The sequence below is a fragment of the Myotis myotis genome, unplaced genomic scaffold, assembly GCF_014108235.1.
Source record: "Myotis myotis isolate mMyoMyo1 unplaced genomic scaffold, mMyoMyo1.p scaffold_m19_p_4, whole genome shotgun sequence".
Classification (NCBI taxonomy): domain Eukaryota; kingdom Metazoa; phylum Chordata; class Mammalia; order Chiroptera; family Vespertilionidae; genus Myotis; species Myotis myotis.
Window position 1 is genome coordinate 37379792 of NW_023416346.1, and position 21015 is coordinate 37400806.

The 21015-nt window shown below is 43.0% G+C and overlaps 1 non-coding gene across 1 annotated transcript; it reads left to right on the forward strand.

Annotated features, from left to right (window-relative positions):
- The first annotated feature begins 7645 nt into the window (after nucleotides 1-7645).
- LOC118654900 lies at nucleotides 7646-7754 on the forward strand. Its single transcript, XR_004967143.1, has one exon.
- The last annotated feature ends 13261 nt before the right edge of the window (nucleotides 7755-21015 follow it).

Here is a 21015-nt window from a genome sequence, read left to right on the forward strand (position 1 = left end):
CTGGTGGCCATGTTGTACAGCCAGCTGAAGTCTGTACTAGACCAGGATAGACAGTCTGCAATAAGGTGGAGTCCCCCGGATTGACCAGCCCAAAGAATCAACTTCCTTTCAAAAGGAGCCAGTGGTTTGCTGTAGGAAATGTGCCAGAAATCTCTCTGACACTTCCTCCTCAGAATTGAAAAAAGACAAAACCATTCACTGGGACTCTATCCCTAACAGACAACTGTCACTGGAATGACAAAGTTCACACTGTTTACCAATGAAATATAAAGTTTAAATCAAACAATAAAAGAGTTTTATCTACATTCAATTTTAGGTCTCCTAACATAGAAGGAATTACATTTTCATCAGGTAAATTTTTTTTGTCAGTATATAGCTCCCTCCAACTCTCTGGATCTAATATACTGCTGTGGGGGGAAAACAAAGAATCAGGAAGCCCGAGGGGCAGCAGTGGATCAAGTATGCATTTGTTTGTCATTCTTTGTATCTCAAATTCTACCTTACCTCTCTAACTCCTGAATCCTCTAGGTCTAGGAAGACAACATCAGAAGGAAAAAAATATATAATTCTATCCCTAAAACATAAAGCACCCATTTGCCTTTCTGTCTCTTACTTATATAAAATACTTTGATCTAATACTAATGGAAAGGTTATACTCCAAAATCTTCTATCCCCCACAGAGCTTAAAAAGCCACCTAAACTCCCGACATGGAAATTTGAGATCACTCAAAACACATTTCATTTCCAAGGCCCATCTATGATTTTTTTTCTTCACAGGCACATTTTCTCATGTCCCTCTACAACTACACATTCTCATAGTCCCCATTAAGAAATGTGTCATGAAAGCGAACAGCTATCAAGATTGTATTTGTTTTTCAGCTTGAGGTATAATTGACAAAAAAAAAAAAATTGTAAGATACACAATTTCGCTTTGTGTATTCCATTATCCACAGTTTCGCTTTCCACGGTTTTAGTTACCTGTGGTCAACTGTGGTCTGAAAATATTAAATGGAAAATTCCAGAAATAAACATTTCATAAGATTTAAATTGTACACTGTTCTATGTAGCATTACAAAATCTTGCGAGTCCTGCTCCATCCTACACAGGATATGAATCGTCCCTTTGTCCAGAGTTTCCACACTGTATAGGCTTCCATCCATTAGTCACTTAGTAGCTGTCTCAATTATCAGATAGATTATCATGGTATCCCAGGACTTGTATTCCAATAACACTTATTTTACTCAGTAATGGCCCCAAAGCACAAGAGTAGTGATGCTGACAATTCAGATATGCCAGAGAAGCCATAAAGTGTGTGTATGTATAGAAAAAAACATAGCATTATACAGGGTTTGGTACTATCTGGGATTTCAGGCATCCACTAGGAGTCTTGGAGTGTATCTCCCACAGATAAGGAGGGACTACTGTATTTAAAGTGCACGTCATGATGATTTTATATACATATACATTATGAAAGAATTCCTCCTATTTGGTTAATTAACACATTCATCATTCTATATATATTTATATACATAAACTTTTAAGTTCTACCCTCAGTAAATTTTAATTCTATAATACAGTGTTATTAACTATAGTTACCATGTTTTACATTAGATCCTCAGACCTAATTCATCTCATAGCTGAAAGTTTGTATCATTTAACCAACCTCTATTTCCTTCATCCTCCCACTTTTCTGCTCTGTTTCTATGAGTCTAACTTTTATTTTAGATTCCACATATAACCGATAACATGCAATATTTTTCATAGGTTCTTCTAAGAAAGGAGTAATGAAAGAGAAAAGTTATCAAGATTATATTTTTAAAGGAGTGGAGAGGGAGGACTAAGCTTTAACTCTGAACTATTTGGGGTTTCCATGTCCCTTCTAAATCCTCACTAAAAGAGAAACAACTCATTTCTTTGACCACTCCTCCCAAGCCAAAGAACAATATAGCACTTCTTCATTTGACTAGTCACTTCCTTATGCCAGCTAGTCCCTCATGATTGCAACACTGGGTGTCATGACTCAGGTCTGACCTTCAGCTGACCTTGAAGGTGAAACATGCTTTATGCACTATATCCAGTGGCACAGTCATTTTTTATATAAACCTAACATCTAGAAAATTAGATTTTAACTTACCCAGTGAAAGTAGAGAAGCATTGTTGGCAAAGAGGATAAATTAGGCCCAGGGGTGAATTGGAGAGGAAAAGAAGATGCCTAACTGTCTGTGAAGACATGAAATAATAATTGCTACCATTTATTGAACATTTTCCATCTGCTAGCAACTTTGAAAATATTATCTCATTGGATTTCTAGAACAATGCTGTGAAGGAAGTTGTGTTTTTAGTACCCCATTTTACAGATGAGGAAACTGAGGAACCAAAACATTAAGTAATTTGCTCAGGTCATACGCAGCTAGTTTAGTGAGTCAAAAACTATGTCTTCTCAGTCTTTTTAAAAAATATATTTTTTTATTGATTTCAGAGAGGAAGGGAGAGGGAGAGAGAGAGAGAGAGAGAGAGAGAGAGAGAGAGAGAGAGAGAGAGAGATATCAATGATGAGAATGATTGATCAGCTGCCTCCTGCATGGCCCCTAGTGGGGATTGAGTCCACAACCCAGGTATGTGCCCTTGACTGGAATTGAACCTGGGACCCTTTAGTCCACATGTCGCCGCTCTATCCACTGAGCCAAACCAGCTAGGGTTCTTCTCAGTGTTTGAGTACTCCTCCCAAACCTGTTACCCAGCTGTAAGATCTCCAAAAGTCTCCAGTGATCATTTGAAATAGCTAACTTTAATTAACACAGGGATTGATGGGAGACTGAGGCCTCATCTGCTTTCCACCCTCCCCCATGGCCCCAGTGAAGCTCCTCAGAACCCTCAGCACTCTATGAAACACTGTTTAAAGAAAACTGGGCAATTCTACTTCCCCCAGTCTTCTGCTCACTGCTCCCTTAGTTGGGCCTCTGTTGGTTCTGTTTGGCCTTCTCCTCCTCCTCCTGCTCCTCCTGCTCCTCCTGCTCTTCCTGCTCCTCCTCCTCCTCCTCCTCCTCCTCCTCCTCTTCCTCCTCCTCCTCCTCTCCCTCCTCCTCCTCCTCCTCCTCCTCCTCCTCCTCCTCCTCCTCCTCCTCCTCCTCCTCCTCCTCTTCCTCCTCCTCCTACCTCTTCTTCTTCTTCTTCCTCTTCTTCTTCTATTTATTGAGTTGAATATATAATATAAAATTAACCATTTTCAAAGTGGTATTTAGTACATTTGCAATGCTGCACAACCACTTTCTCTATGTAGTTCCAAAACATTTCCATCACTCCCAAAGGAGACCCCATAGTTATTAAGCAATTCTCCCCACTTTACCACCCCTAGCTCCTGGCAACCAGAAAGCTGTATTCTGTCTCTATAGATTTATCTGTTCTGGATATTTCATATAAATGGAGTCATATAATATGTAACTTTGTATATGGCTTCTTTCACTTGGCATAATGTCTGTAAGATTCATCCACATTGTAGCATGTATCAGTACCTCATTCCTTTTTAAGGATGAATACTGTTCCATTGTTTGAATGTATCACATTTTGTTTATCCATTCATCCATTAATGGACATTTGGTCTGACCTCTCTTGAGCCTCCTCCTCTTGCCATCATGAAACTCTTTGGATCCTCTCTGTCAAAGCAAGTGTAGCAGAACTGTGTCATCTGTAAAAACCTGAAGATAGCTTATGGGAACTCTGAACCTCTTCTAACTCAGTGGTTCTCAAGTAGGGGCAATTTCAAACTGCCTCCCCAGGGGACAATTGGCAATGTCTGGAGATAGTTCTGGTTGTCACAGCTTGGAGGTATGCTACTAGCATTTAGTGGGCAGAGACCAGAATTGCTGTTAAACATTCTATAATATAAAGGACGGAACCCACAATAAAGAATTATCTGGCCCAAAATGTCAATAGTGCCAAGGTTGAGAAACCCTATCAATTTCATCTAAGAGATCAGCTGAGTTGACAGAGGTTCCTATCTTGAGTTGTCTAACTTGAAACTTATGAAAGTTGTATATAAAATATACATGGATTCAACACACATGTACTAAGCACTTATTGAGGGACCAGACATTGGTCTGACTAAAAATATTCACAACCTCAGCTGCGCATAAAACCATTTATTTATGTAATATATATTATACATGAGATGTTACAAAACTAAATTTGTTTCCTAGGGGTGTGAGTTTTTTGACACCAACTTTTTAAATTATGGAAACACTGAGAAACTAGTTACTACATCTACAGTATATTGTTAGTAGCATTTTAACACAATAAACCATCTTATTTAATTTGACATCCTCAATTTGCCCATTCCCTCTCCTATGCCTAGTGACCCAGGCCTCAGCTAATTGTGTAAAAGATTTCACAATGGACTCTATAAACCTCAAATCCCATCTTTCTAGACTGAGTGATTCTTTTTAAAAGTTTTTAAAAAGCTGTACTCTTTCTTGCCTTTTTAATTCTTGTTGCAAAAGTTGTTTTGTGTGTTTTGAGACTCTTGGTGTTTGTTTGTTTAATGGCAAAAGGAAGACATTCAATGGCAAGGAAGAACAAGGCATAATGTGAAAACCCAAACTGTGAACACAGGACATGTCAAAACTGACTATCCGCCCACTGTGAAAGACAATTACATAAGTGGGTCTCCAGGAAATGCAAAATGTTAACATCTACAACCCTCCCTTTGCCCAGCCCATGACACATTGGTTTCCTTGACTGTCTTGGTTATACCCTAAGTGTTACTGCGAAGCAAGTTGTTGGTCCTATTGGTATTTATAACATTTATTTTAGTGCTACCATGGGAGATTAAAAATTAAATCATAATATATATATATAATGAAGGAATATGCAAATTTGCCCTCACATTAACGACCCGCTGGAGCGGGTGGGCGTGGCTGCGTGCCCCGCGAGGCCGGGGACGTGAGGCTGCGTGCAATAAAATAAAATGCATTCACATGCCCTAAAGCACACACTTCCCAGCAGATAACTCAGTGCAGGTTATTGTGTAATCACAGTGATTACACAATATTGATTACACACACTTATTGTCACGGAAAAAAACAACGCCTTCACCTGGAGATGCCCCGTCAGGCTGCGGAGGCTTCATCTGGCCCTTGGGACCCCAGGACAACAGGGTCAGGAAGGAAGGGCTCCAGTTTCGTTTTCTCAGCTCCCAGCTAGAGGCCTCCCTGGGCGGCTCGGGCGGCTCTCCCCTCCGAGCCCCGCGCAGGACCGGCGCTCTCCCGCCCAGGAGCCCCGAGAGGAGGCGGAGCGAAGTGCTTCCCTCCAGACCCTGCTCCCCCTGGGAGTCCGGCCCGGGCGGGGGGGGGGGGGGGGGGGGGGGGGGGCGCTCTCCCTGGGAGTCCGGCCCGGGCGGGGGGGGGGGGGCGCTCCCCCTGGGAGTCCGGCCCGGGCGGGGGACGCTCCCCCTGGGAGTCCGGAGGTGGGGGGCGAGGGGGGGAAGAGGGGAAGGGGGGCGCTCTCCCTGGGAGCCCGGAATCCGCCTCCCGGGCGACTGCGCAGCAGCAGGGCCCGGCGAGCCCCAGGAGGGCGACCTGCCCCTGCGGGAGGCGCTGGCGGAGGCCACGCCGCTGCCACGGTGGGAGTCGTCCTCCATGGAGGGCGGGGTAGCGGGGATCGGAGTCGGCCATGTCGGCACCGGAACCCCAGCTCCCGCCAAAGGACTAGAGCACACGGACCTCAACGGTCCGGGTCACCATCAAACCCGGAACCTAAGTAGGCGCCCTGGCGGAATGGAACCCAAACCTCGGCTGCGGCAGAGGAGCTCCGGCCGCAGCAGGAGTCATGGCAGCCAGAGGGGCCCTGACATAGGCGCCCTGGCGGAATGGAACCCAAACCTCGGCTGCGGCAGAGGAGCTCCGGCCGCAACAGGGGCCAGGGCGCCCAGAGGGGTTTTGTTGAGGGGCCCTGACAGGCAGCCCCCAGCGCAGTGGGTTAGAACCGCCTCCCGAACAGCCAGGTTGCGGGTGGGATCCCTGGTCAGGGCACCGACAAGAAGCAACCAAAGAGAGCATGGTAAGCGGAACAACACACTGGTGTCTCGCGCTCCCTTCCTCTCTCTAAAGTAATCAATCAATAAAAATGAAAATAAAAAGTAAACCATCTCGCTTGCAGAGTTGCTAAAACGGTTAGAAAGCAAAGTCCCATCCCTTCCTTCTCATTCAACAAATACTTCACATGCTCCATCAATAATCACACTGCGGATGGGTGTTTGTTTGTTTGTGTTAATCCTCACCTGAGGACATTTTTGCATTGATTTTTTTTTTTTTAGAGAGAGTGGAAGGGAGGGAGAAAGACATAAAACGAATGGGAGAGACTTCAATTGGTTGCCTCCTGCTGAATCCCTGACCGGGACCCGGGATTGAGCCTGCAACCCAGGTACGTGCCCTTGATCGGAATCCAGCCGGTACCCTTCAGTCCGCCTGCAGAAACACTATCCACTGAACCAAACCAGCATTTTTTTTTTTCTTTTTAAGTCTTCCTCTAAGGATATGTTTTTTTTCATTGATTCTAGAGAGACAGGAAGGGAGAGGGAAAGAGAAAGAGAAACATTGATCAGTTGCCCAAGCAATCCGACAGGGATGGAACCCACAACCTGTGCATGTGCCCTCACCTGGAATCAAACCCATGGCCTTTTGGTGCGTGGGAGGACACTCTAACTACTGATCCACACCAGCCAGGGCCTGAAGATACATTTTTAAAAAATTTTCAAATCTACCCCGGCCAGGTGGCTCAATTGGTTGGAGTCTCAACCTGTACACCAAAGGATTTCCTGTTGGATTCTAGGTTAGGGCACATACTTAGGTTTAGGTTAGATCCCGGTGGGTCAGCAGGTGCAGAGGCATTCTACTGGTATTCCTCTGTGATATGGATGTTTCTCTCTCTAAAAATCAATTTTAAAAACATCCTCAGGTGAGAATTAAAAATGCTATATAATAAGAGAGAAATATGCAAATTAAGCCAGGACATTACGACCAGCTCAGGAGGTTGCATCACCGCCAGCTCAGAGCATGCCCCCACACAGGGCTGGGGGCGGGCTCCCAGGGGCTGTGGTGCAGCTAGGAGCCCACACCCAGCCCCAGTGCCACCAAGGTCTGAGGCTACTCCCGCTGGGAGTTCATGGGCAGGCATGCCACAGCGCCTGCCCTGGGAGCCTTCCTGCCCTGGGAGCAAGGCCCCTGGCCGGAGTGCAGCACTGCCCAACTCCAAGGCCACTGGGGGTGGGGGGGTTAACGGGAAGGCAACTACACCGCCTGCCTTAGGAGCAAGGCCCCCAGCAGACCCACAGACCCGCCCAGAGGGACGTGCTCTGAGGTGCCATGGGGAGCCGGCCTAAGCCGTCAGTAGGACATCCCCTGAGAGCTCCCAGACATCCCCTGAGGGCTCCCAGAGAGGGAGCAGGCTGGGCTGAGGGACACCCACTCAGTGCATGAATTTCATGCACTGGGCCTCTAGTTTCAAATATTTTCATAAAGGTTAGGTAGGCATGTTTGATTTCTTTGTCTCTATTGAATGTCAGAGGCTAGAGCACTCATGGAGGACAGTGAGGAATGATGTTATTTATGAAGCAAATGTCGTTAAGTTTATCTTTGAAGAAGATGCTTTCTTGACTTAACCTAGAAAATTACACAGGCAGGACACACAACAACCTCCCTCTCAGTTTAGGAGGGTCATCCTGAGTATAGGGCTGGCTCTTAAAGGCACAAGAGGACAATTAAAAAAAAAAAAAGGTGGTTCAGTGGATAGAGCATCAGCCTGCAGACTAAAGGGCTCCAGGTTCGATTCTGGTCAAGGGCACATGCCCAGGTTGCAGGCTCAATTCCCAATGTTGGGGGTTCAGGAGGCAGCCGATCAATGATTCTTTCTCATCATTGATGTTTCTCTCTCTCGCTCCCTTTCCCTTCCTCTCTGAAATCAATAAAAATATATTTAAATTATAAAAATTTTTAAAAAAGAAAATTACATATGAACCCTAGCCAGTTGCTCAATGGTTAGAGCAGCGGTTCTCAACCTGTGGGTCATGACCCCTTTGGGGGTCAAACAACCCTTTCACAGGGGTCGCCTAAGGCCATCCGAAAACACATATATAATTACATATTGTTTTTGTGATTAATCACTATGCTTTAATTATGTTCAATTTGTAACAATGAAATTGGGGGTCACCACAACATGAGGAACTGTATTAAAGGGTCGCGGCATTAGGAAGGTTGAGAACCACTGGATTAGAGCATTGGCCTGCGGACTGAAGGGTCCCAGGTTCAATTCCGGTCAAGAGCATGTACATCGGTTGCAGGCTCAATCCTGTACTCAGGTCGCATGCAGGAGGCAACCGATCAATGTGTCTCTCCCCTTCTCTTCCACTCTCTGAAAATCAATGGAAAAAATGTCCTTGGGTGAGGAGTAACAAAAAAGAAAAGAAGAAAGAAAATGACATATATGAATAACATTAATTTCTATGAAAAACTATTTTTTCCACACTGAGATTGTTATACTCTACTTTTAAAACCATGACAACAAAATATATCTAAAACAGTGAACACTTCCCATATGGGGTTTCATCTAAGCTGGGCACTTACGTAGGTAGGACCACAAAGCCTTAGAAGGCTCCTGAACAGCTCTGGGTTTGCTCACACAGCTGAGGAAGGCAGTGAGGCCCTCAGCAAGACTACACAATTTTTCTTTGGGACTCAAATCTCAGCTTTCTGCATTCTTTGCCTCCAGAGGGAAATATGAAAGCCATCCAATATAGAACTCAGTTCAATCTTAGAGCCAAAATGTTCGGCCAGACTGGTCACCTGAGGTGAGAATGGGAGTCCCAAGGAGAAATAATTCAGCTAGAGAGTGTGAAGCCTCAAAATGGAAGCAAATTTGGGGGATAGTGTGTATGTGCATGTCTTCCTCAGCACTTTTAATATCCTAATACACACTATGGTTTTCTAAGAAAGGACATAGTTTATTCTGAAAACATTATTTGAGCATTTATCAAGGTATATTCATCTCTTGTGGGACCCTTTTGTTTCATGGAGTAGGGTTTTTGAAATGTTGCCACAGGCATATTATCTCTAGACGTCAACAAGCCATCAGACAGAGCTCTTACAAAATCCTTGTGAGTGATACAGAGTGACAAGAATTAGATGAAAACACTCTTGTAGGGTTGCCAGATGAAATTCAGGACACCAAATGCCTGGGACATACTGCTGTTAAGAAATTATTCATTTTTTATCTAAAAGTCAAATTTAACTAGATATCCTGGATTTTGGTCTGTTTGTTTTTGTCCAATCTGGCAATCTTCCACTCCTGATGAGGCTCGTGAGTCTCCTGAGAAACATATTTTTGTCTGTCTTCACGAGATAAATTTCATCCTTAACTAACAACCCATTGCTCTACTACTGTGAGGCATAGTCCAGAAAATTAGATGCTTTACAACATTATGAACGTGGTGAACTGTTAATTTCCTGTGTCTTCCATCCTCTGCCAAAGTCATCGCTTTCACCCTATGAAAGAAATAAAAATGCAACCTGTACTCACAATGCCCTTCAAGTTTCACATCCAACTTTAAAATCACTAAAGAGCCAGTTCAGTCTATTTTGATTATATCATTTGCACCCACATGAATCAGCAGATGTGGGTAGAGGTCAGTGAGCTTGACAGATCTTGGCGAATTTCTGTTGTGTGGCTGTACATTTCAGGAAGAAGGAACATTGTGGAGCCCTGCATTAGCCTTATTGCCCTCTGTCCTCCTCATTTGTTCATTGAACAAATAGCTCCTGATCACCTAGAATGCACCAGACTAAGTATTGGGCATATACAGCAGCTGAACAAGACAGACATGGTTCCTGCCTGCATAGAGGTTACACTCTAATGGAAAGGTAAGGGGGGAAGATAAACAAGTAAACACACTAGATTATTTCAGACAGTGGTAAATTGCTATGAAAGAAATTAGAGGAATATGATACAGAGAGTGAATAGGCTGGGGGGAATGCTAGCTACATTAGATGGGATGGTCAGGGTAGGCCTCTTGGAAGAAGAACCCTATAAGCTGAGTAATAAAGGAACCAGGAATTCAGCATGACAAGACCCAAAGGAGGAGCAATCAGGGAAGAATGCAGGCCACAGTGCTTGTTCCCATGGTTAATAACAGGACTGACGCTGAGATATCCTAGTAAATGCATCCTGTAATCCTCATCTATGCTTGCTTTCACAGAACAGCAGCTTAAAAGGCTGAAGTGAAGGCAATAGTGCCCAAATTAGGTCATGAAGGAACAGAAAGGCAAATGGCATTTGAACTCCATTGCCGTTTAATATAAGAGAGAAAACACAGAGGCAATGGCTGGAGAACAGTATTTTTTTAAATCTCATGTAGCCTTTATTTTCAAGGATGTTCTGGAAGTTCTCACCTAAAACCTACTGTGATTTTTCAGATTCCCTCTCTCTGGCTTGCTCCTTAGGGAAAATATGCAGCAGTGTTTTTTTGAACTCAGCACACAAACCAGATGATTTGGCTCTGAAGAGTGGAATGAAAATGCTTTTCAGATCATTTGAGGAACTTTCCATCTGTAGACTGAGAAGCAAAAACAGCAATAGTTATTAGTACTCAAGTTGCTCAAGCCCACATTAGGATTGAGGTTTTTATATTTATTTTAAAACAACTTCCAAATTATCTGCTTTCTGGAGTGACAGGATGATCAACTGGTTTCTCAGGGTTTGGTGTGGTTTACTATGAAAATGCTAAAAGTGAAGAAGGCGGCTAACTGAAAACTTAAGTGTCAAATACCACAAGTAAAAGATGCAGACTGACTAATGTAGGTTGTTACAGAGTGGTATTTACAAAATGTAACACAGTGAATGTAGGCCAGATATGGGAAAGAAGATAAACTAAGATTCAGTGTTTTAATTATGTATGGAAAATGCACAAAGTTACTTTAAATATATATTTTATTGATTTATTACAGAGAGGAAGGGAGAGAGACAGAGGGCTAGAAACATCGATGAAAGAGAAACATCGATCAGCCGCCTCCTGCACACCTCTCACTGGGGATGTGCCCGCAACCAAGGCACACGCCCTTGACCGGAATCGAAACTGGGACCCTTCAGTCCACAGGCCAACGCTCTATCCACTGAGCCAAACCGGCTACGGCACAAAGTTACTTCAGCTTTCAGAAAAGAAGAAAGGGTATTAGTACTGCCAAAATGTGCTTTTTAGGAATTTTCAAGTAGAAAAAGACAGATTGGGGGCTTTTGGGGAGCCTGGCTGGGTATTTTCCAAGAACCCTTTTCGGGCAACAGTAACCTTGCAAATTTACCATTGTCTCACCTTCAGGCTTATGATCCCAGGAACCTTACTGTGTCATCATACCCAGAGTAAACTCAATTTCCCAGAAATCTCACCTTTATTCATTCAACAGTGATCATTAAGATCCTTCTATATGCCAGACTCTGTTTTCTAGACACTAAGATATAATGATGAGCAATGCCAATATTAACAAATCCCTTCTGATGGGCTCATTCTTTCTTTTGTTTAGAACTCTTACAACCTAAATATCTCTGATTTCACAGATCCGTGAGGTCACACAATACTTTATTGACCAAATCTAAGCATTCATCCCACTGAACTGCAGAAAATCTATTCTTTAACCAAACTCCACTCCCCCAGGAATTTTTGAGAGTCCCTAAAAAAATACACATTCTTTAGATCCATCTTAGTTATCCAGAACAGCAGGGGTTCCATAAATTATTATTATTATATGTATGAATGAATTTTGATGATCCCTTATATTTAGGTTTACAAAGCACTTTCGTGGTTCTTTCATCTTAATTAATCACTTACTATGTGCTCTGTAGAATACATGGCACCATGGAGGTAATTGTCTGCTTTCATGTGGCTCAGATCTCATTTGTGGAAGACAAACACACACATATGACACTTACCTAAGAATACAAATGAACAATATAGCTAGTGAGCATTGTAGAAGAATTCAATGAGACATTTAGTAGCTAGATAAATTCTCACATTTGGGAATGGGAGATCTAACCTAACAAAAGGAAAAGCTAAGAGTTTGAGTTGTGCCTAGTGCTTAGGCCCAATGGTAAGACCCATCTGGCTGGAGCAGGTGGCAGGGTAGGATTTGGATAGGTCAGATAAGGTCAAGTTAAATGCCAGACCTTCAGTGCCAGGTTCAGGAGCTTGAGCTTCAATGGCAGACAGGAGGGAGTCATTTTTGAATAGTGTTTATGCAGAGAGAAGCATAATTATATTGCTAGCATTGTCCTATTAGAGTTGAAGGAGAAGACAGAGTCAAACTTCACTGATAAAGAGAAAAGTAATAACCACTGATAGAAATGGAAAGATTTTTATTTATCTCCTAAAAGTCTAAAACATAAGTATACAAAAAGAATTATTGCAACAGATTTTAGGTAAGAAAAATTCAAAATGCCTTTCCAGAGTAAGTTATTGTTAGCAGGGAGAAGGAAGTAAATTTGTTGAAAGTCTCTAATCTTGAGCTGCGCTAGATTCCTATATCAGTCTTGTCCGGATTTGCCTTTCCCACTAATTCTATTCAGTTCAACAAGTACTGAATACCTCGTATATGCTTATCTCTGTGTTAGGCACTGTAGGTATAAGAAAGAAGCATAAAGCATCTAGCATGGTCCCAACCATCAGAAAGTGACAAAGTGGATAATGCTATTGTTATTGAGTGACCTGCTATATGCCAGATTCCTTGCTAAATGCTTTCCATGAATTTACATGACTTTAATCCTCACAACCACCCTGACAGGTGGGTATTAGTATCCTCATTTTGTGGATGGAAAAAAAAAAAACACACTAAGATTTTTAAAAATTCAATTAACCCCCCAAAATGGTTAAATTACTTGCCCTAGGTCACAGAGTCAGCAAGCAACCATTGGAAGCAGGATTCAAATTAAGATGTGTCTGATGTTCTTGCTTTTAACTACCATCCCATTATCCAGGGCTTACTTGTATAAAACTATTAAGCAGCAATATGAGATAACATGGCTCGACACTTCTCATTCCTCTGTGGTCTTGTGTGCCTATGTGGCTGGAGACAGGTTCATAAGGAGAATGAAATGTGCTATAGAGTACTATCTTAAGATGATTTTTCTGAGGACTCATGGTAGATCAATCTGGAGATGGAGAGTGTACAAAATATTAATCCCTCCATACTGTATTTCATTCCTCCCTCACCGGGTATTGACCCGCACTCCTTCTCTAGTAGCTTTCCAGCTCTACTATTTAACCTTGACCCAACTTTAGACCTCTTAGATATGTAGCCCTTCTAACTTGAGCCAAGAGTAGAACACATAACACCCACAGAAGTAGGGGGCATGTCCCTTACTTAAATATCAGTTTTCTCAGCCAGGCTCTTTTTAAGAGCTGGGGCAGACAATTCAAGGTTATAGTAACTACCAAGTGCCTAGAGAAAGTAGGTAGTTTAGTTCAGTGGCCTCTAAATTTTTTTAAATATATATTTTTATTGATTTCAGAGAGGAAGGGAGAGGGAGAGAGAGAAAAACATCAATGATGAGAGAATCATTGATCAGCTGCCTCCTGCACACCCTGTACTTTGGGTCAGGCCTGCAACCAGGCATGTGTCCTGACTGAGAATCAATCTGTGACCTCCTGGCTCATAGGTCAATGCTCAATCACTTAGCCACACCGGCCAGGCCAAATTTTTAATACAATTAATTTTTAAAAGCACATATTCCAAGTAAAGGTAAATATAAATTTACATACACATGTTACAACTATACAAATATATTGTATACATTATGAAAAACCACAAAAAATATTAATTTTAAAAGGATAAGAAAATCAGCAGTATTTAATATAAGACTTAATTTTTTAAGTTTTTATTGATTTTAGAGACAGAGGGAGAGAGAGAAACATTGATCAGCTGCCTCCTGCACACCCCCTACCAGAATCCAGCCCGAAATCAGGGCATGTGCTCTGATCAGGAATTGAATCAGTGACCTTTTGGTGCACAGAACGATGCTCAACCAACTGAGCCACAGCGGCCAGGGCAAGACTTTATATTTTTTTATTAATAGTACGAAATAAATGTTGTTCTCGCTAAAAAGTATTATTCAGCATAATTTATTAAATGAGAGCAATATGATTTAACATGGTTCCTTGATTTTTAAAATCTTATGATACATCCATTTGAAGGACTGGTTTCAAATTTCCTGAGATCACTCAGTTATGCCTGCAAACTAATTAGCAGGCATGGTATCAACATTTTGAACAAATGGGTTCAAATTTTACTAAAATTTTTTATATGGAAGAGTTTTAAACGGGTTAGAAATATTTTATCCAATTTAAAAAAAAAAATCATGCACATACCAGAGGTGTTTCTTAGGTGACAAAGCAACAAAACCACATAAAAGATAGAAACATTTTCCAGTATCTGTTTTTAAAATACATTGTTTTAAGCAGCTACTTTTCACTCATGAAAACTCACCTTGAAAGGATAGAGTAAGTCCTTTTTTTAGTAATATCTTCTGGGTATCATACTATTGACAACTACTTAGCAAGTGAAAAGTCAGCAAATTTGGAATACCCATCTTTGTTTAAAAGAGAAGAGTGTAAGTTATCTTTAAGTTCAACAATTCTTAAAATCTTTTCCTCAAGATAACTAGTGAACCCTCTGGGTGGTATAAAAGATTTTCCAGCCTTAACCAGTTTGGCTCAGTGGATAGAGCATCAACCTGCGGACTCAAGGGTCCCAGGTTCGATTCTGGTCAAGGGCATGTACCTTGGTTGAGGGCACATCCCCAATAGGGAGTGTGCAGGAGGCAGCTGATCGATGTTTCTCTCTCATCAATGTTTCTAACTCTCTATCCCTCTCCCTTCCTCTCTGTAAAAAATAAATAAAATATATTTAAAAAAAAAAGATTTTTCCATGGCCAGTCTCCATACAAAGTATTGAAAAGGTTCTATTATTGAAGCTTATATAAGCCATAATCTCCTCCCTGCACAGGTAAACCACAGAATGTTGCAATATACTGAAAGCAAAAACAAGAGAAGCCACTTATGAGAACCACTTTGGATTGTGAAACACTCATTCTGCCTTCAGGGCATTAATGACATACATGACACATCAAACCCAGATATCCAAATGAGTGGGCAGTGTCAATCCAAAGATTAAACATTGGTAAGGCTTAATTTCATTATTTTTTCAAGAAAAAGTGAATATAAATTTTAATGATTTCCCCACTCCAAAACAGATCATCTTGCACACCCTCAGGGGGTCCATACACCCACTCCTTTGGCCTAGGTTACTAATTAAGTGCAAGCCATAAACTTGTAAGCCAAATGAGTAGGTGGGGATAGGGAGAGCATTTAATTAAGAGAGTGGAGAAGCTCACACAGTGTCCTCAACCAGGGTAAGGCAATCCTAAATCTGCTCAGAAGTAGGCTGAAAGAGTAGCTAAGACAAAATTGGATCAGTGGCTAAACTTAATACTATCAGGTGCTAAAATAATATTTTCAATTCTATACTGTGAGACATACTTGGGAAAGTAAAAGACATTCCTGAGAAATTAAAGCTAATAAACAAAGAAATCCTATATAATAAAAGCCTAATATGCTAAGTGTCCAGTCGTTCTTTCAACCAATCAAAGCGTAACATGCTAATGATATGCTAAGGCCACTCAACCGCTCACTATGACATGCACTGACCACCAGGGGGCAGACAGTCAACCGGTAGGTTAGCTTGCTGCTGGGGTCCAGACGATTGGGACTGAGCAAGATAGGCCAGACACACCCTAGAACACTCCCGCAGTCCCTCCCCAGCTGGCCAACCTCCCGCATCCCTCCCCAGCCCCAATTGTGCACCAGTGGGGTCCCTCAGCCTGGTCTGTGCCCTTTTGCAATCTGGGACCCCTCAGGGGATGTCGGAGAGCTGGATACAGCCAGATCCCACAGGCCAGGCCAAGGGACGCCACTGGTGCACAAATTCATGCATCGGACCTCTAGTATCATATATAATACAACACATCTCAAATATAATTATTGCCCTAGACAGTTTGGCTCAGTGGATAGAGCGTCAGCCTGCAGACTGAAAGGTCCCAGGTTTGATTCCAGTCAAGGGCACATGCCCAGATTGCGGGCTCAATCCCCAGTAGGGGGCTTGCAGGATGCAGCCGATCAATGATTCTCTCTCATCGTTGATGTTTCTATCTCTCTCTCCCTCTTCTTTCCTCTCTGAAATCAATAAAAAATATATATTATAAAAATAAAAATAAAATATAATTATTAATAACAACTAACAATTCTAATGCTCTTTATAGACTCAAATCAGTCTCCCATTTACTAACCTGTTTCACCAGCACAAAAAGCCTAGGGGGTATATATAGTCTCATCCCCACTTTATAAGCAAGGAAACTGAGGCCCAGAGGGAAGACTTAACTTTCCCAAGGTTACACACCTACAAAGTGGCAAGGCCAGGCTTAGGATCCAAGAGTTGCTGCTCTTCCTTCTAACCCAGCCTAACATGGCACCAAGCAGTGCCAATCTGTGACCAGCAATTTAATTCCAATACAAAACGAATGAATTCCACTTTAGAACTCCTCTACTCCTCCTTGGGTCTTTTCCTTTAAATTCTAAACCAAATGCCTTAACTTATCCTGATTCCCTGACTTCCCAGACATGATTGAATCCCCTGAAAGTGCACACTTTGCTGTCTGCATTCCTCAATCCTCCAAGGACCAAAAGCAACTCTGGAAATGTACTAAGAGCACAAATACCATGTGTAACCTGGTATGTTTTCACCTACAATGTAGGCTTATGCTTGTTCCTCCTACCAGACCATAAAAACCTGCAAAGTGACCTGCAGTCCATTCACTGAGGATATGCAATGGTTCCTCTTAGTTACCACCAGAGAGCCCCTAGGACTGGGAGGCAATGCACAGAGTAGGGACTCCTGTAAAATTTTACCAACTATGACACATGTGAATAGAATAAAGGTTAAAATATTAAAATTCCTTTGGCTTTAGCACTTTGAAACTTAATGTAGCATCCTTCATAGAACTAATTTGTTCTTCAAGGCAGCTTATTAATGGAAATGAGAAATGGAATATTCCTAAGGGAATAATTTCAGTACAGATGAAGGTCAGCTACTCTTTCCTTTAAAAAGTATTAACACCTCAGCATGGCACAAAGTGGCAGAGCACATATTTAGCAAATTTACCCTCAATCATATATATATATATTCACACTTATATATACACTATGTATTATACATATAAATGTATATGTGCATTTACACATCTACATTAATAAAAGACAAAGATGCTAATTGACAGTACCTTTGCTACGTCCAAGCCATGCCCACCAGCCAATCAGAGCGACTATAAGCAAATTAACCCAACCAAGATGGCGGCCGGCAGCCATGGAGCTGGAGCAAGGAGGAGACTTGGTTGCCCTGACAATGGAGGAAGCCAAGCTTCCCGCCTGCTCTGGCTGGCTGTGGCCTCCGCAAAAGGCAACAAAGTTTCAATTATAGAAGCTAAATAAACCCCAGATACCTGCTTCCAGCCAGCCTCCACTGGGAGCTTGGGTGGCTGGGGACTGTGGCCAGCCTGCAAATAGCCATCAGCCCTTCACCCAGGCTGGCCACACCCTCATGGGGTGAGGGTCCCTGCTGGGGGGCTTGGACAGCCTGCAAACAGCTATCAGCCCCTCACACAGGCTGGCCAGGGACCCTAGCAGGGACCCCCACCCTGAAGGGGCTGTGGCCAGCCTGCAAACAGCCATCAGCCCCTCACCCAGGCTGGTCAGGCACACCAGTGGGGACCCCCAACCTGAAGGGGCTGTGGCCAGCTTGCAAACAGCCATCAGCCACTCACCCAGGCTGGCCAGGCACCCCAGCGGGACCCCCACCCTGATCCGGGACACCCTTCAGGGCAAACCAGCTGGCCCCCACCCATGCACCAGGCCTCTATCCTATATCATAAAAGGGTAATATGCAAATTGACCCTAACAGCAGAGAGACTGGGAATCAATGGTCACTATGACACACACTAACCACCAGGGGGCAGATGCAGGAGCTGCCCCCTGGTGTTCAGTGCGCTCCCACATGGGGAGCTCTGCTCAGCCACAAGCCAGGCTGACAGCTGCCAATACAGCGGTGGTGGTGGGAGCCTCCACCACTATTGGAGAGTATGGTCCAATAGTCTGTGAAAGGATTTGATGAGGATATGATGTCCAACTGCAGCTAGGCCTGCTCCCCACTGGCAAGTGGACATCCCCCGAGAGCTCCTGGGCTGCCAGAGGGATGTCTGACTGCCAGCTTAGGCCCAATCCCCCAGGGAGCAGGCCTAAGCCAGCAGGTGGTCATTCCCCAAGGGGTCCCAGACTGCGAGAGGGCACAGGCCAGGCTGAGGGACCATTCCGAGTGCACAAATTTTTGTGCACCAGGCCTCTAGTAAATATATATATTTGAAAAATAAACATACAAGTAAACCAGAGTAGTCTTAATAATTTGAGAAGCTATAGAGCATCATAGAAAGGGTTAAACTAACAGTGTCAACTTGGGCAAATCAAACCTCAGTTTCAGTTTATTTATCTTTAAAATGGCAAAATAATTTCTACCCCTGTTGGCTTATTGGGAGGATAAAATGAAGTAATACATGTAAAATCCTTAGCACACTGCCTGGCAATTAGTAAACACTTAAGAAATCTTAACTTTTTTTAAAAAAAAAATATGATTATTAACTATCTTATATAATAAAAGCCTAATGTGCTAAGTGTCCAGTCGTCTAGTCATCTATTCAACCAATCAAAGTGTAATATGCTAATGATATGCTAAGGCCGCTCAACCGCTAGCTATGATGTGCACTGACCACCAGGGAACAGTCGACTGGTTGACCAGTCGCTATGATGTGCACTGACCACCAGGGGGCAGACGCTCCAACTGGTAGGTTAGCTTGCTGCTGGGGTCCAGCCGATTGGGACTGAACGAGATGGGTTGGACATGCCCTGGAGCCCTCCCGCAGTACCTCCCCGGCTGGCCAACCTCCCACATCCCTCTCTGGCCCCAATCATGCACCAGTGGGGTCCCTCAGCCTGGACTATGCCCTCTTGCAATCTGGGACCCCTCGGGGGATTCAGAGAGCCGGTTTTGGCCTGATCCAGCAAGCCAGGCCAAGGGACCCCACTGGTGCACAAACTCGTGCACTGGGCCTCTAGCCATTGTTATAAAAGGAGGAAGCCTAAAGACCCATTTATTCTGGAGTAAATTAAGAAAAGCCCAGCCCAATCTGGTTTGGCTCAGTGGATAGAACATCGGCCCATGGACTGAAGGGTCCTGGGTTTGATTCCAGTCAAGGGCACATACCTCGATTGCAGGTTCCCCAGCCCTGGTCAGGGTGCATGCAACCAATTTATATGTCTCTCTTACATCAGTGTTTCTCTCTGACTCTCTCTCTCCCTTCCACTCTTTCTAAAAATCAATGGAAAAATATCCTCAGATGAGGATTAACCAAAAAAACAAACAAAAGCTTAAAGTGCTCTTAGAACCAGCTTCACATCTTACTGGTTCCCATGTTAGTGAGTTAATAAATCTTAAACCAGAAAAAGAAGAAAGAAAGAAAGAAAGAAAGAAAGAAAGAAAGAAAGAAAGAAAGAAAGAAAGAAAGAAAGAAAGAAAGAAAGAGAGAGAGAGAGGAAGGAAGGAAGGAAGGAAGGAAGGAAGGAAGGAAGGAAGGAAGGAAGGAAGGAAGGAAGGAAGGAAGGAGAAAGAAGAAAGAAAGAAAGAAAGAAAGAAAGAAAGAAAGAAAGAAAGAAAGAAAGAAAGAAAAGCCTATACTGTCACTACAGAAATTTATTTAGGCCCTGGCTGGTGTGGCTCAGTTGGGTGAGCATCATCATGTGCATTGAGAGGTCACCGGTTCGATTCTCGGTCAAGGCACATACACACATCCAGGAGTTTCTGGCTGTGTGGGAGGCAGCCAATTGATTTTTTTCTCTCTCTCCCTTTCCCTTCCTCTATTTCTAAAAATCTATTTAAAAAACACATTTTGTAAGGTGTTGAAGGCCTGGGGCAGGGCGGGAACTGGGTGGTGGAGGGCAAGGGGGAAAAAGTGGGGGGGGGGGATCTGTAATGCTCTCAACAATAAAGATTTTTTTAAAAAGTGGGTGATTGGGCAAAAAACTATAGATGTCTGGTGTAGCCAGGCGTTGAGGTTTGATATTTCCCAGGCAGAAGTGCTGCTCTTTGAGTGAAATAAAGTGAATTCCCTCTAGTTAAAACACTGTGAATCCTGACAGCTTTTCTCAAACTTCTAAGCAAAAACCAAATAAAACAAATAACAACAATAAAGCAAATAAAAATGTATTTTTAAAAAGAAAAAAATTATTTCGCCTAGAGAAGACTTGAGAGTATGGTCCAATAGTCTGTGAAAGGATTTGATGAGGATATTGCTAAGAAGTCGTCATCAATGTAAATGAAACACTGACCAAGGAGATATGGGCAAAATTCAAGTAGGAGAGACATGGTTGGAAATAGTTTCTTGACTTTCCCGGAAATGGAAGAGACTACTGAGAAAGCTGGTGTGGTCCCCATCCCTAGATACCACCCCAATGTTACCCCAATTGTATGGCAGAAGGAAGGTCTCAGGTCCCAAGAATTCTATTTATGAATTTCTAATACATCAAGTGACCACAAACTGTAATGAGAAATTTTCATTATCAATCTACAGGGAACCCATACCGGAACCCTAGCTTCTGCCTTTGACAAAGCAAATTCACACAACTGCAGCAGTAGCTCTCTGCCCAGTACCATAAAGATCCCCAGGTACAGCTTCCCAGCAGCATTATCACTTTCGCCTTTAAATGTCATCATCTGAAGAAATTAATGGGCACATTAAAATTTCCACCTGCAAATGAGAAAATCCAATTTTTTCAGATGACTCAAGCTGAGAAGTAATCTGAATTTTCCATCCAACACTGAACTCAGA